This window comes from Streptopelia decaocto (assembly GCF_964273445.1).
Source record: "Streptopelia decaocto genome assembly, chromosome: 5".
NCBI lineage: Eukaryota > Metazoa > Chordata > Aves > Columbiformes > Columbidae > Streptopelia > Streptopelia decaocto.
Genome location: NC_138659.1, coordinates 19,488,438 through 19,501,372, shown reverse-complemented (window position 1 = coordinate 19,501,372; position 12,935 = coordinate 19,488,438). Strand labels below are relative to the sequence as shown.

Genomic DNA, 12,935 nt, shown 5'->3' with positions numbered 1-12,935 from the left:
TAATAGTGTGATTCATACATGTAATTCAGTTTTGCCCAGCCCATCAAAACAAAAATAATAAGGGCAACACATGAGTCTGCATTGGTTTGACTTAAGCAGTTTATATGCCCATACTAAAGCTTTCCCTATTTAATAAACAATAGTCTTGGAAAAAACCTCAGCAGAGGAAAATTGGCTGTTCTTCAGTTTTGTAATGTTTACTTGTTTTTGCGGCAATGGATTTTATTTTTGAAACCCTGTTTAAGCATCAGTGTCACTTTGTGTGACCCGAGCAGCTCCTCTCAGCTGTGAGCTCACCTTTCCCTCCGGTGTGAAGCGGAGCCCCGGTGCCAGGCTCAGAGGAGTGGGTCCGCATTCGCATGCGCCCTTTGAGATGGAGATGTGGGGGCGAGGGCCGGGACGAGCTGCTAAGTGCCGCAGCTGGAGAGCGGGGGGAGCGGGCGGGGGCGGCGGCCCGGCCGGGAGGGCAGGAGAGGCTTTGCCCCTCGGCACGGCCCTGGGCCCGGCTGGCGGGGGGGCAGGCGCAGGCTGCCCGGCCACAGCAGGTGACCCAGCCACCGGGATAGGCTTTCCAGTACCTGAGCTCCTGGCGATCGGGATAGTAGAAATCATTTAAATTGCAGCTGGAGTTTTTCGAACAGCAGCATTTATAGCAGGGCCCTTACACTCGGGGGCAAAGGTGCCGACCAGCTGAAGGGTCCTGTGCTCCTGTTCCTCTTTGCTGACTTCAGAGGCTCTGAATACCATATTTCCATTGCATTTTCCTTCCAATGATTTCTGGCTTTGAGAGAGCATAAAGCCTGGCTTATTCTGTGAAAGTAATCAGCTTCAGCCTTCTGTAGTTTGAATGAAAATCTTAAGGCAGATTTACAAAATAGTCAACAGATGTGTTTTCTCTGCCTTCACATGGGGAAACAGTCATGGTTATGATGTGTATGTGGTGGTGTGGTTTTTTTGTTTGTTTTGGTTTGGTGGGTTTTTTTTGTTTGTTTGTTTTAAATTATTACGCAGTACGTACGATAGAGTATCGTCCAAGACATACCAAAGTGAATTGGGAGTTTACATGAAGTTGCTTTTCAGTATTCATTTAAGGGAATAATTTTTATTACTAAAGTTAATGTCTGGTGTTTCCTCATATTGCACTGTGCTGCCAAGCAACTTGATTTCTCAATCAAGCTTGTGCCATCTGTTTTTAATTCAAATGTTCATTGTAATTTAATATTGTGTTATCGAAGTGACTGTACTTGTTCCCGTTTACTAACAAGGTACATAGCTTGCTGACATCTGCATATGGATAGGTTTGAAACTTGTTGGATCCTGTAATCATTCCTCCTGAAAGAAAAGACGTGGCAAGGAGTGAGCCCTCAGGAACTACAGACTTGATGGCATTCATGGAGGGGTCGTGAAAATTCCTGCAATAGTTTTTATTCAGTGGAGTCATAGCCCATTGTTTTGGAGTAAACTCACGTTGAATCAGCACAAGTTTTACTCTAATTTAGAGCATACTGTTAGAAGCTAAAGGATTCTTAGAAGGTTTTTTTTTTTCCTGTTTTGATCTGATTAATTCAATTATTTCCACCAACTAGGTAATGCTGTAAGGTATGGGTAGGTTAAGCTCATCATTGTATCTCAACGACAACATGGTTGTTACTTGTTTGTATCATGATGATACTGAATGTTATTCTTTCACTCCATGGCTTACAGTTCAAGGGAAGAATTTTATTGCAGAAATGATAACTTTCAGGTAATTCTTTTGAATTGAGTTTGTGGTGACTCAGATGTTTTAGTAGTTAAGTAATTCAGTTTAATGATACATTTTGTGTAACAGGTTAGCTGCTTATTTTCCAACTCATTTTTTCTTTTTAGCTGAAAATAATTGTACAGGTAGAGAGATTCTGTGCGGTGAATAGGTGGACAGGCCTGGAGTGCTAGGGATGGGGATAGATATTCTGTATCCTTATGGACAAGGTCCTTGATTTGTTGTGGCTTTGAACCGGACCCAGGAGATCTGGGCCTTCCAGACCTGTGGATACATAGAATAGCTTCTAAATACATGTTATGCATATGTGGAGGGCTATACACATAGGAATAAGGAAAGTGTGATCTGCTGTTTGTTCCCATCCTCCAGTGTTGATGACATCCTTTTGGCTGCTGTTCAGAAGAGAGTCAAGAAGGTTCAGTGGGAAGCTTGGAGCTGGAGGGAAGGAGCTGGGGGCTGGCAGCTAGTGGTGCCAAGGAAAGGGGGTGGTGGATGTGGATATATACTGCTGTCCTTTAAAAAATGCTGGTGGGAAGTCTGATGCCATGTAAGAGCACTAAGTGATCAGTGAGCAAATTTCAGTTTAAAGGAAGAGACGATCAGTAATTCCAACAGGCTGGTGTTCTGTATTAGAACTGCTGCACTTCACCTTTCCCACTGGAAAGCTGATGTCTGAAACCCAGTGTCATTGTGTGTGCCTCAGTGACATTCAATTCTGAACAAGTTGTATTGGTATTTTCTTTTTCTTTTTTTTTGAAAGCATATGTGTTTTTGATCCCTTCATCGTCCTCCATTAAGTTATGGTGGCTCTGAAGCTCAGGTTTTTGTTAGATTAAGGTTTTCTTCTTTCTTTCTTAGTGCTACTGGCAGCTGTGCTTTATGAGACACTGATAAATCAGCTCCTTTGTATTAGTGTGCTGTTTCGTATATGGTTTTGCATATATATCATGCTAGTGAGTAGTGCATCTTAAGATGAGAAAGAGTTGGTTGTCTCCAGCAAATTGGAGTACTGGTCTCTTCCTGCACATTCTTGTAAAAATACCCATCTACTTCATGATGGAAGACAAATGCATTAAGGATGCTGTGATCTCAGTCTGCAATCATTAAATAAGAATATGATGGTAAAGAAAGAATCAGGACAAATCATGTAGTCCTTTAGGAGCTTTTATTAAGCTGAGACCAGCTTAATTCACTAGTCCAACAAATCTCCTCTGGCTTTTTCTGTCCACAGATGTTGAAAAAGATGATGGCTGTTTTTCATTATTAACAAGTACTTTTCGTGTTCATATGAGTGTATCAGTATAATGGTGACCAGAGGAGAAATGACCGAAGCACAAAGTAAGTTGTTAGGCAGTAATTACTTTATAGTTTATGAAGCACAAAGTGATCCTTTTGTATCCCTATTGGCTAGCTATGTAGCAGGTTTAATTAACAGATCCACTCTCACGTTTGAAAGCAGACAACTGCCTAAGTTCCTTGCTTTATACAGACTTTTGGTACCTGACCAGACTGACTTTGAGGAGAATCAGTTCTGAACAGTTATCCTTGCCCATGAATCCACAGCTGGACATATTTTTAGTTGCTGCAATATATTTACATTCTAGATTAGAAGTATCCTCTCCTGGACTGAGCAGTCATGCAAGGGCAACACTTAACCAACCAGGAATGCCTCCACGGAAGATGGTGTCGGGTGTTATGTTATGCATCTGATATCTTAATAACATGCAAAACACATGAAAAGTTGTGAGTGCAAGTAACAGTCCCAAAGTACCTTAATCCTTATATTGATAACACTAGTATTGGGTTACATGGTTTTAATCCCAGAGGAGTTGTCACCTGACATTAAACTGTCCAAATAGTATTTATATCTGCTGCTGCCCTGCAAGATCACTTAACCCTGCACAGCAGTTTAAAAGTAGTTAATGACAGACCCAGCATGACTTGCCCCTTATGAATGATCACATAAGTTCGACCTGTGCTGTCATGGTTTATGGAGGAAGGCAGTTTGTCCATAGCCTGCTTCAGCCACAGCAGGTAATTTGAAATGAAATGAGACAGTTTCTACAAGCAGATTGATTTGGGAATCTTGCCTGTTCTTCCCTTTGACCCTTGACAAGTTGACACTACAAAGATTGTGACTTTAAAAAATGATTGGGTGCAAATACGTTTAGGTAGATGATTTACTATGTGTTAAAGCAAGGACAGTGCATTTAGAATGGAGCTGTGAGGGAAGGTAATTGTAAACTTTAACAACTCATGTTTTATGTTTCTGTATCTTATTAATTATCTGACTAGGTGAATCTTTGGATAACAGTAGACCAAGTACTGTATCTAATAAACTGTACATGAGAGTCCACAGGTGCTGCATATCAGTGTTCAGAGTTTTAGCTATGCAGGTATGCTATGTATGTATGATTTAGAAATGCAACTGGAATACTTTCTTTGAGCTGCAAGGGTTAAGTCTGAAGATGAACATCTGAATGCATAGGTTCCTAATCCAAAGATGTCTTTTTGTTATTCTTTCGTAAATGCAATCATGCAAATACAAATATAGAAATAGCAAGATAGGTAACGGGCAAATAGGTAACAACATAAGATAGGTAACTGGCAAATAGTGAAGTAATGAAATTATGCCAGAAAGAGAGAGAAAATCACAATTATGTGTCCTAAATATTCTGGTCTTGCAAAGCATGCACCCTTTTAGTTTAAAAGACTTATGTGGACTTTGTAAGATACTATATAAGGATTTTATTTGAGTGACTTTTTCTGATTTATGCAATTGAATTTTTCCCAAAACCATTTCTGTGATTATTTATGTCATTCAAAAACAAATAGCTAAAATACATTGCTTCTGCTGAAGAGTTATCTGATGATGATCCGTGTTGGTGTGTAAAGCATGCATACAAATACTGCTGAAGAAGACATCATATATCATAAATTTTGTGATTATTTTAAATTGAATGTTTAATTAAATAACAATCCTAGAAAGCAGAAAATTATCTTTGGTAAGCTATGCAGCACTAAATGTGCTATGAGTGTGCAGCTGTCAATGCATAATACAATGTAAATATTTGCACAGACAAAGTTCATCTTTCTGTAGGTCTTTCTCCTACTGTCTGTTTGAAATTCTTTGTAAGAAGCATAATTTTGAAGATACTTATAAAAAAAATTCTTATTGGTCTCAGTTCAAATGATTTGATACCCTTTTGACTGTGTCTTCACTGAACTACGTTAAAAGTATTTTGCTGGAATGTTTCTTTATGTTGTCCATTGGGTTTAATAGACGTGCCATTTAATAAGCTCTCTACCTGTAAGGATAGACTATTTGACCTTTGTGACCTGCCAGTGGTAGACATAGTATAAGATTGCTTTGTGAAATAAAGCTGTCGGTAACATCAACAAAATAAAAAATGATCGTATTCCAATACTCTCTGCTGAGTACTATGACAGCACTGAAATATGGAATAAAATTGAAAGTAGATTAGTTTTGGGTCCTAAGTCATGTTTTGACAAGATATAAGAGAGGAGAACATATCTTTGAACTTTTAGTTTTAAAGTTTTTTAATGAAAATATTTATCATTTTGTAAGGTTCCTTCTTTCTTTATCACAACTGGGCTGTATAACCTTAAAACAATCCATTCTCTTATTGTGAGGGATATAAATACTGTGCTATCTTTTATATTAAACATCATAAAGGATACATGCACAGCATGAAATTGCTTGACACTTGCACGTAAAGGACTGTCATGTTAATAAAAACCTTATTGGAGAGGTTGAAAAATCAGTCATTAATAAGCTACATATTTTTAAACTATGTAAAGCATGTAAATACTGCAGACAAGAAGGCAGTTTTTGCCATATTTTCTCCTCTCTATTTGAAATGCTTAAGGTCTAAAGCAATAGTGTAAATAAGAATGATCAGATTGCCTCTTCTGTGCTTATTGTGAACTTTATATGATTAGAAAAGAAATTCATTAGTATTTTAAGTTACAATGATAAATCAAATGAAGAGTTTTAGGATGCAATGCTGACATGACTGTGAATGCTAGAATTTTTGCAACTTGCTTTCAGTCTTCTCTGAAAAAAAAAAGAAAGCAAGCAGCCTCCTAAGGGGAAAAAATATTCACTAAAATCCACTTTGCATAATAGCTACATGGTGTGGGAAAGGGATGGGAAGGTATAGTAAAATGGTCAAGATAGTCTTTCTTTCTTCATCTGTATGCATTATAAATACAAAGCACATTAATTTGCACTTCTCAGTCTAAGGTTAACATTGTTGACTATTTGTCCTTATGCAATTATTTCAAATTACTTTTTAAAAATATGTGACAAGTTAGTAACTGTTTTTGTTTTTAAACAAGTACTAGAGGGGAAAAAAAGGTGACAAAGCTGATATGTCATGCTTGCAGCAGGGAGCAAATTACTTGACATAACTCTTATAAAATGCCTTTTAGTTTGGTTATTCTCATTTGGCTCTTATTTATTTCTATGTGCCCAATAATCCAATACAAATGTAGGTTTCTTCATTTTTTTTTTTTTAATACTTTCAAGTTAGTGAAGTTTCTTTATTGTTGTTTGTTTGTGGCAGATGCTTGTTTTGAAGCCACAGAAATGAAATACCTGTCCTGGATGAAGTAATAATTTTTTTACAAGAGTGTTGGTCTTAGTTTAATTCCAGCAAGTTGGGATAATCTCAAACACTAAAGGAAGTACAAGAATTTTTTATACTCCCTCATAAACAAAAATATTCGTAGAAGATCAGGTAGCAGCATACAGAAATTCTGTCTCATACAGTGCCTGTAGGAGGGCTGTTATGATGGGCTTTTAGCAGAGTTTTATATTCATTGGAGCATGCTAAAACTCAAAGATTTAGTAAAGTAACATAAACCAATGATGAAGGAATGTTTTTACGACCATCCTCAAATTGTACCTCAAGTAGTTTTAAATGAAGGGAAGTAGAAAAGCTTTCAGGAACATCTACTTGGTTTATATTGGACTGTACTAAATGTCAAATGCATTTGACTGTATCGTGTCTTTGTCCCACACCTTTAGTTTTGCCCTTCCAAGTGGTGTGAAATAGAGGTAAATTGATTACCCCTTGGCCCTGTGGATGATTTGAAATGTAGCTGAGATCTTTGGTGGAAACATTTTATCTTATTCTTTGAATGAGTTTAATCTCTGTTACTATTAATTTCCATGACTGCGAGCCAGGGGCCGTGTTCCTAGTAGTTGCATCTTTGCCTTGGGAATGTTTCGGGGTCTCGGTGCCTCAGGATGATGTTAATGCCAAGGGCCAGCATAGCCCTAGGAAGTGAGGTGGGGGGGTGGGGAGCGTGGCCCTTCAGTCACCAGCCTGGCAACTCATCATTCCACTAACATGGAGGAGGAGTCGCCTGCTGGAAATACCGTGTGCCCCTTTTTCAGATGCAAATATCCCACAGAGAGACTGAAGTCTTCCTGCCAGAGGGAGACACTGTTTCTGGGTGCTGTGTGCCTGGGGCTGGCAGCAGCAGTACCTGGCTGTGGTGTGGATTCCCTTAAGCCAAAGGAAAAGCCCCCCATCCTTCCTCAAACTGTGAATCAATATGGTTGTGTTTGTTGTGGCAGGAATTTTTTTTCTTCTTTCAGACTTATGTGCATATTTTTAAATCTAGTCTATAATGCTTTTTTTTTCTGCCTTCTCATGATTTCGCAGGAGCCCCTCCTTTTGGAGGTGAGCTGTGAGGCAACGAACAGCATGGTGGCAAAGCACTTGATTTCATGTGCTGGTTGTTTTCCATAACTGCTCATTTGCTGTTTCACTTCACCATGTATCTTCTTTAAACTACCCAAACCATTCCTTGCCCAAATTACAGTGACAGATTGATTTGCACAGAAAATGGGCAAGAGAAAGTGGTGTCTAGCTGCCACAATTTTCCAGCAGTTCTTTTGGATTTGCACTCATTGTCTTGCTGTGCCGGACAGCGTTTTAGTCATTACATTGCTAACTGTGTGAGATGGACGCAGTTTTAGCAATACATACAAACTTCATAAAGGGGGGTTCTAGTGACTAATCTGAACCACTTGGAATTACTGCTTTAGGACAAATGGACTAATCCTAAATATTTCTCATGAGTCAATACTTGTCAGTGCTGAGAGCTATTACTACAAGGATGATGATCAGAAATTTGTGAAGTTAAACTCAGATTTTTAGAAGCCTCTACCTCAGTGGATTATTTAGAGCCTTAAGCATCATAGAGGAGGATTTCTTACTTTTCAACATGGACAGGGTCCTATGCCTACTTGACATGGTATGTGTTTCTTAAAACCTCTGGCTTGTTTAAAAAGCTGTTTAACCATATGTCTCTTAACTTCTGTTTGCTTTGGATTGAAATCCATGAAGATTTGAGCAGAGGCTCCAGGTTCTCCAGCATTGACCTGAATAATTGACTTAAAAATGGAAGTGGAAAAAATAACATGTAAACCTTTGTATTAAGCAAAATTTTCAAATCAGGAAAGACAGAGGGGAGGACTAGTAAGGAGCAAAAATGGACTGGGGCAGCTCAACAGATAATGGTATATGATACATTTTCTCAGAGATCTAGGTCACCCATGGAGCTGAATACTGCTTGCATGGACAATTTGGGGTGATTCTGAAATAAGTGACAGTGCAGTCTAAATAGACCTGTAGAAGATAGCTGTCTGCCACAGTTTTGCTTGGTCTTGGAAGAAAGCCTGAGGCTGAATGAAGGATGGCTAGATGTAAACTTTAAAGCTGAGTGTGGGTCCATTGATAGGATGTTACAGGGAAACTGCCATTTAATCCATCATACCCTTTCCAAAAAGAAAACAAATTCTTGCCTTTTCAGAATACTAAGTTGCCCGCAAAACAACACTTGAAAAAGTTATTCTATGGATTGTGCAGCGGGGTCTGATATGGGTTGCTTGGCTGAAGAGGGTTTGACTAGCAATGTGCAAAACCCTTTACTGTAACTTCAAACTCACTGCACACTGCAAGAGAAATTTTAACTTAGATTGGAGTGTTGCCTGGTTGCCCTTTTGATTAGATTTACATAAAAGCACAAATTAGAAGTGGTGAACACAGTATAAAATTTATATTAAAAAAGTAGAATGTAAAATATATGGAAATTACTCACTAGTAAGTATATTCCTTTGGAAGCTCTTCCAATTTTACTATGTTGTACAGACTTTCTTTTATTGATTTATTAGCCTTCCTTTTCTTTCTCTTCCCACCCCATCTGTGATCATTACCATTCTTTTTGCTTTTACAAAAAGATAATAGTTCAATTTCACTTTACTGCTAATTACTTGTCCTTGGAGTTAAAGCTTAAGACTTCATAACCTTTGATCAAAATTCATCATTATCTTTAAGTTGCACAAATAGAACTAATTTGAGCAGCAGTATAAACAAAAGCTTTTCTTCTTTTGTATATAATATAATATAATATGCATAGTAATTGGGATCCAAAACCATAATGTCAGAAGTGGTCCCTGTTGTGCTTGCAATTTATGATCAGGTTTTCAATACTCCTAGTCTGACTGTGACAAAGAGACAGTTTTTCTCTAGCACTTTTTATGTGTGAGCAAAAGGTGGCAGCACTATCTCCACTGTCCCTGCACTGCCTTTTTATACCTTGTCTCTTGTGTGTAGGAAAAAAAATAAGGGTGGAACTTGTTAAAATGGAGACCGCATTATCAATTACAATAGAAATAGTTTGTTAACATAATAATGGTATTATTAAAGAGCTGTGCTTTGCTGCTTGCTCTGTGCAAACAGAGACATAGAAGTCATGCTAATGATTTTGAGTGTCACGTGCAGGCTCTATACACAAAACTTGAGTGACTGAGCAAATGTCTGATTGTGTAAAACCAAATATTCTCTTACCCAGATCAGGGAGTGGCAGTTGATAACACAGGTCTGAATGAGCTGCATCACCCCCGCTGCGCTCTGCAAGCTGTGCGTGCCGCTCCCGGGAACTGGGGGCAGAGCAGACTCTGCAGAATCCTTTGCTGGCTCCCTGCCATTTGCTGGGGGTTTTGATTAATAACTTCCAAGGAATAAAAAAGAGAAGACTTTACAATGATGGTTTGTCTTCAGTTATTCTGGTAATTATTTTTGTGAGTAGGATGTGCTGGAGAAATGTTCTGCATTTTGACCAAGCCAGATTGCTTTGGAGAACAACCTTTTTAGCAGCTATTACTACTACATATCACTTTTATGATCACAGAAAAATCATCTCAAATACAACTTATTTTTGTTGTACTGAGGTTTTCTTCTTTTTGAGGATATATGTTTCTTTTTTTTTTTTTTTTCCCCCATATTGAATAAAGTCAATGCTACTGCTTGAAGGCTGCACATTTTTTTCTTTCTTCTGCTTCTGGCAAGTACTTTCCCATTTGCTGTTTCTTGACCTTGCCTGCATGGGTTTTTTTTGGGAGAAAGAGGCCTTGAAGTTATTCCCTTCAAAGGCCTCACCAACTAGCTTTCACCTTTCTGTTGGTAATCCGTGATAGATTAAATGCACCTCATTGTGTGTGTAATTCCATTCTGGCAGGCTTCAGAATTTGTTGCAGAGTTAAGTTTGCAAATAGAATGCATGTGCTAGTGCTGCTAGAGGTCTGTTAGCAGCCTGGGTCGCTCTTCCACTGTGTTTCCAATACAAACAAACATTAAAGGGGCTTAAAAAATGCCCTCTTATTTCTGAGAGTCACAAGAAAATGATAATATACTTTGGCATTGAGAATCACAGGAAACTCCTTAGCAATGTGGAGCATGCTGCTTTCCCCCATGGATGAATGAGCTGTTCTCCACTGCAGTTTGAGTCCCAATTGACTTGGGAAGAGAGATGGGAGACTACAGTGATGAATGAAGCTGAGTATCCCCGATGACAGTGCAGAGCAGTGCTGTTGTGTTGTTCGCTTATAAAGCACTCCAAGTTATTTACTGATTCTTTTTTTATTTTCCCCCTCCCCAAGGTTACATTGCTGTACATAACACAGGTCAGGTCTGTACAAGAAATGCTATAGTCTAAGGTGTTGCTAGTAGGGGTTTTTTTTGCCCTTTCATCTCCTCCCTCTCTCCCTTTCTCCTCTTCTCCCCACCCCCTTCCTGTTAGACGTAGGGTTTAGATGATGACAAACCCCATCTATCTGACTGGTGCTGGATCTGCTTGTACAGCTCTGTGCTCCTGCAATGTACTGTGTAGCAATTGTGTGTCAGCACTAAAACAAAGTTTATGATGTTTTTGAAGACTCTGTTAGTTCCTGTCAACGTTAACCTAGAAACAGCAACAGCAATTCACTACTCTGTGAAGTTAGTTTATGGATCTGGTGGTGCTTGCCATGAGGACTGTAACCCTGAAATGGTGGCATCGTGCAGAGGAGAATTCAAAAAGGAAGGGGATGGATTTTTCAGTGATTAAAGAGCTGTGATATTGCATGGCTTTGTCACTGCCACCATTGGCAGCCTTGCGCAGAACTTCTCTCTCATGCCACCAGTTAGCAGTCAACGGGGGAACTGATTAATGTACAAATGCAGCAGGAATAGTTGTTTCTGTGGTGTGTCTATTTACGTGGGACTTGTATCTCACTAATTATGAAAGAGACTTCAGTCAGATGAATTAAAAAAACAAACAAAAACATTATTTTATGAAGGCTAATGATATATGCCTGCAAGACTGTATTTTCCTTGTTTCTATTTTGAATGTCACTTTTTCTTTGAGCAGTCATGAATGACCCTTTGTGTTACTTCTGCATTATCCCAGCTGCTGGAAAAAACAAGAAACATGTTGTAATCCTCTCTTTGAATATGTTAATTCTCTTTCTGCCTCATACAGCCATCAACCCCATAATATGTAGGCACCTGTCAGTCATTCATGTGTTTTTGTTTTCACAGTGCTTTGTGCAGGTAGGAAATACCATAGAAGGGCAGCCGAAGTAGAGAGTTCTTGGGGACTTTTGTAGCATCACATGGGATACTGGTGGTTGGCCCTGGAGTTTCTGACTGCAAGACCCATGTTCAATAAACCACCTTCCCCAACACAGAACAAAGGTAGAGGATTACATTTGAAAAAAAACCCCAAACAGGCAACCAAATGTGCATCTTCACTGCTGCATGCAAGCAGTGGATATTTGCAATTTTAATAAATAACACACAAACAAGATCATGTGCACCGCAATCTGTGCATGGATAAAAGAGCTGTTCTTCATGCGAACAGGTTTTTGTACAAAACTGTAGCACTCTTCAAAAATTGCAGTGGAGTGTTTTAGTATAATGCTTTCATAAGAGCATGAGGCTCCTTTGCAGCCTTTAGTGGGTATTTTGCTTTCCTTGATTTAGGACAGTAAGTTTGTGCTCCAACACTCTTCCTTGTTTGTTTCCTTTGTTGAACTGGTGACTGATACTACTTGAGTTTCTTGTTAGGTCCAAGGTAAATGCAATGATAACAATATAGTATGAAATATTTTAGGGGCCTTGTAGAATCCAACTTTGCTGTTTCTTTCATAGGTGAAGGTGGAATGAAGGCTCCCACTGCAGGAAGAAGCAATGATCCTTGTGATGAAAACATTTTTCTAAGATTTTGGACATCTGTTAGGTACTTCGTTTTACCAGGGACTTCTTGAATAAGACAGAAGTTCTTCTGTGCCTCAGCATGTCACCTGCAGAATGGAAATGGCAAGGACAATATTTTCCTGTCCTCAAACAGGTATTGTACAGACTCTTCCAAGGTGTAGCTGAGGCCAAAAGTAGGAAGAAGATAGAGGTAGTTCCACAGTGTGGTAACAGGGATCTTTTAAATACCTAATGTCATTATTGAAATGTATTTACATTGGTATGTAAAGTCTTCTTCACAGCATCACTAAAAAGCAGCTGCTTTAAAGTACAGCTGAAGTAAAGGGCAGCTGGGTATCCTGGTTTGCTTTGTACCTGCTAGTCCCTGCTTCAGGGAGAGGGAATACAGTGCTGTGGGTTTAGAATGACAAACTACAGCCCTGTGATTGCAGTTCCTGCTTTTCCTCCCTGTTGCGGGACAGCCCTATTGTGGAGATAGTTTGTGCAACTGGAGATGTGGTAGCTGTTTGTGCCAAAATTCAGGTTTTTTTTGTTTTGTAACAGAAGAGTAAGTGTGTTCAATACTTAGGTTAACTCCCGTTGTTTCATCTATGCTGTGGTTG

At 39.1% G+C, this 12,935-nt stretch overlaps 1 long non-coding RNA gene across 1 annotated transcript in view; it reads left to right on the top strand.

The window, feature by feature from the left end:
- Positions 1-12,404, top strand: part of LOC309440178 — a 40,378-nt gene extending 27,974 nt beyond the window's left edge. Inside the window, exon 5 of the long non-coding RNA XR_014184147.1 lies at positions 12,268-12,404. This is a non-coding gene — a long non-coding RNA (uncharacterized lncRNA). The remainder of the gene's footprint in view (positions 1-12,267) is intronic.
- The last annotated feature ends 531 nt before the right edge of the window (positions 12,405-12,935 follow it).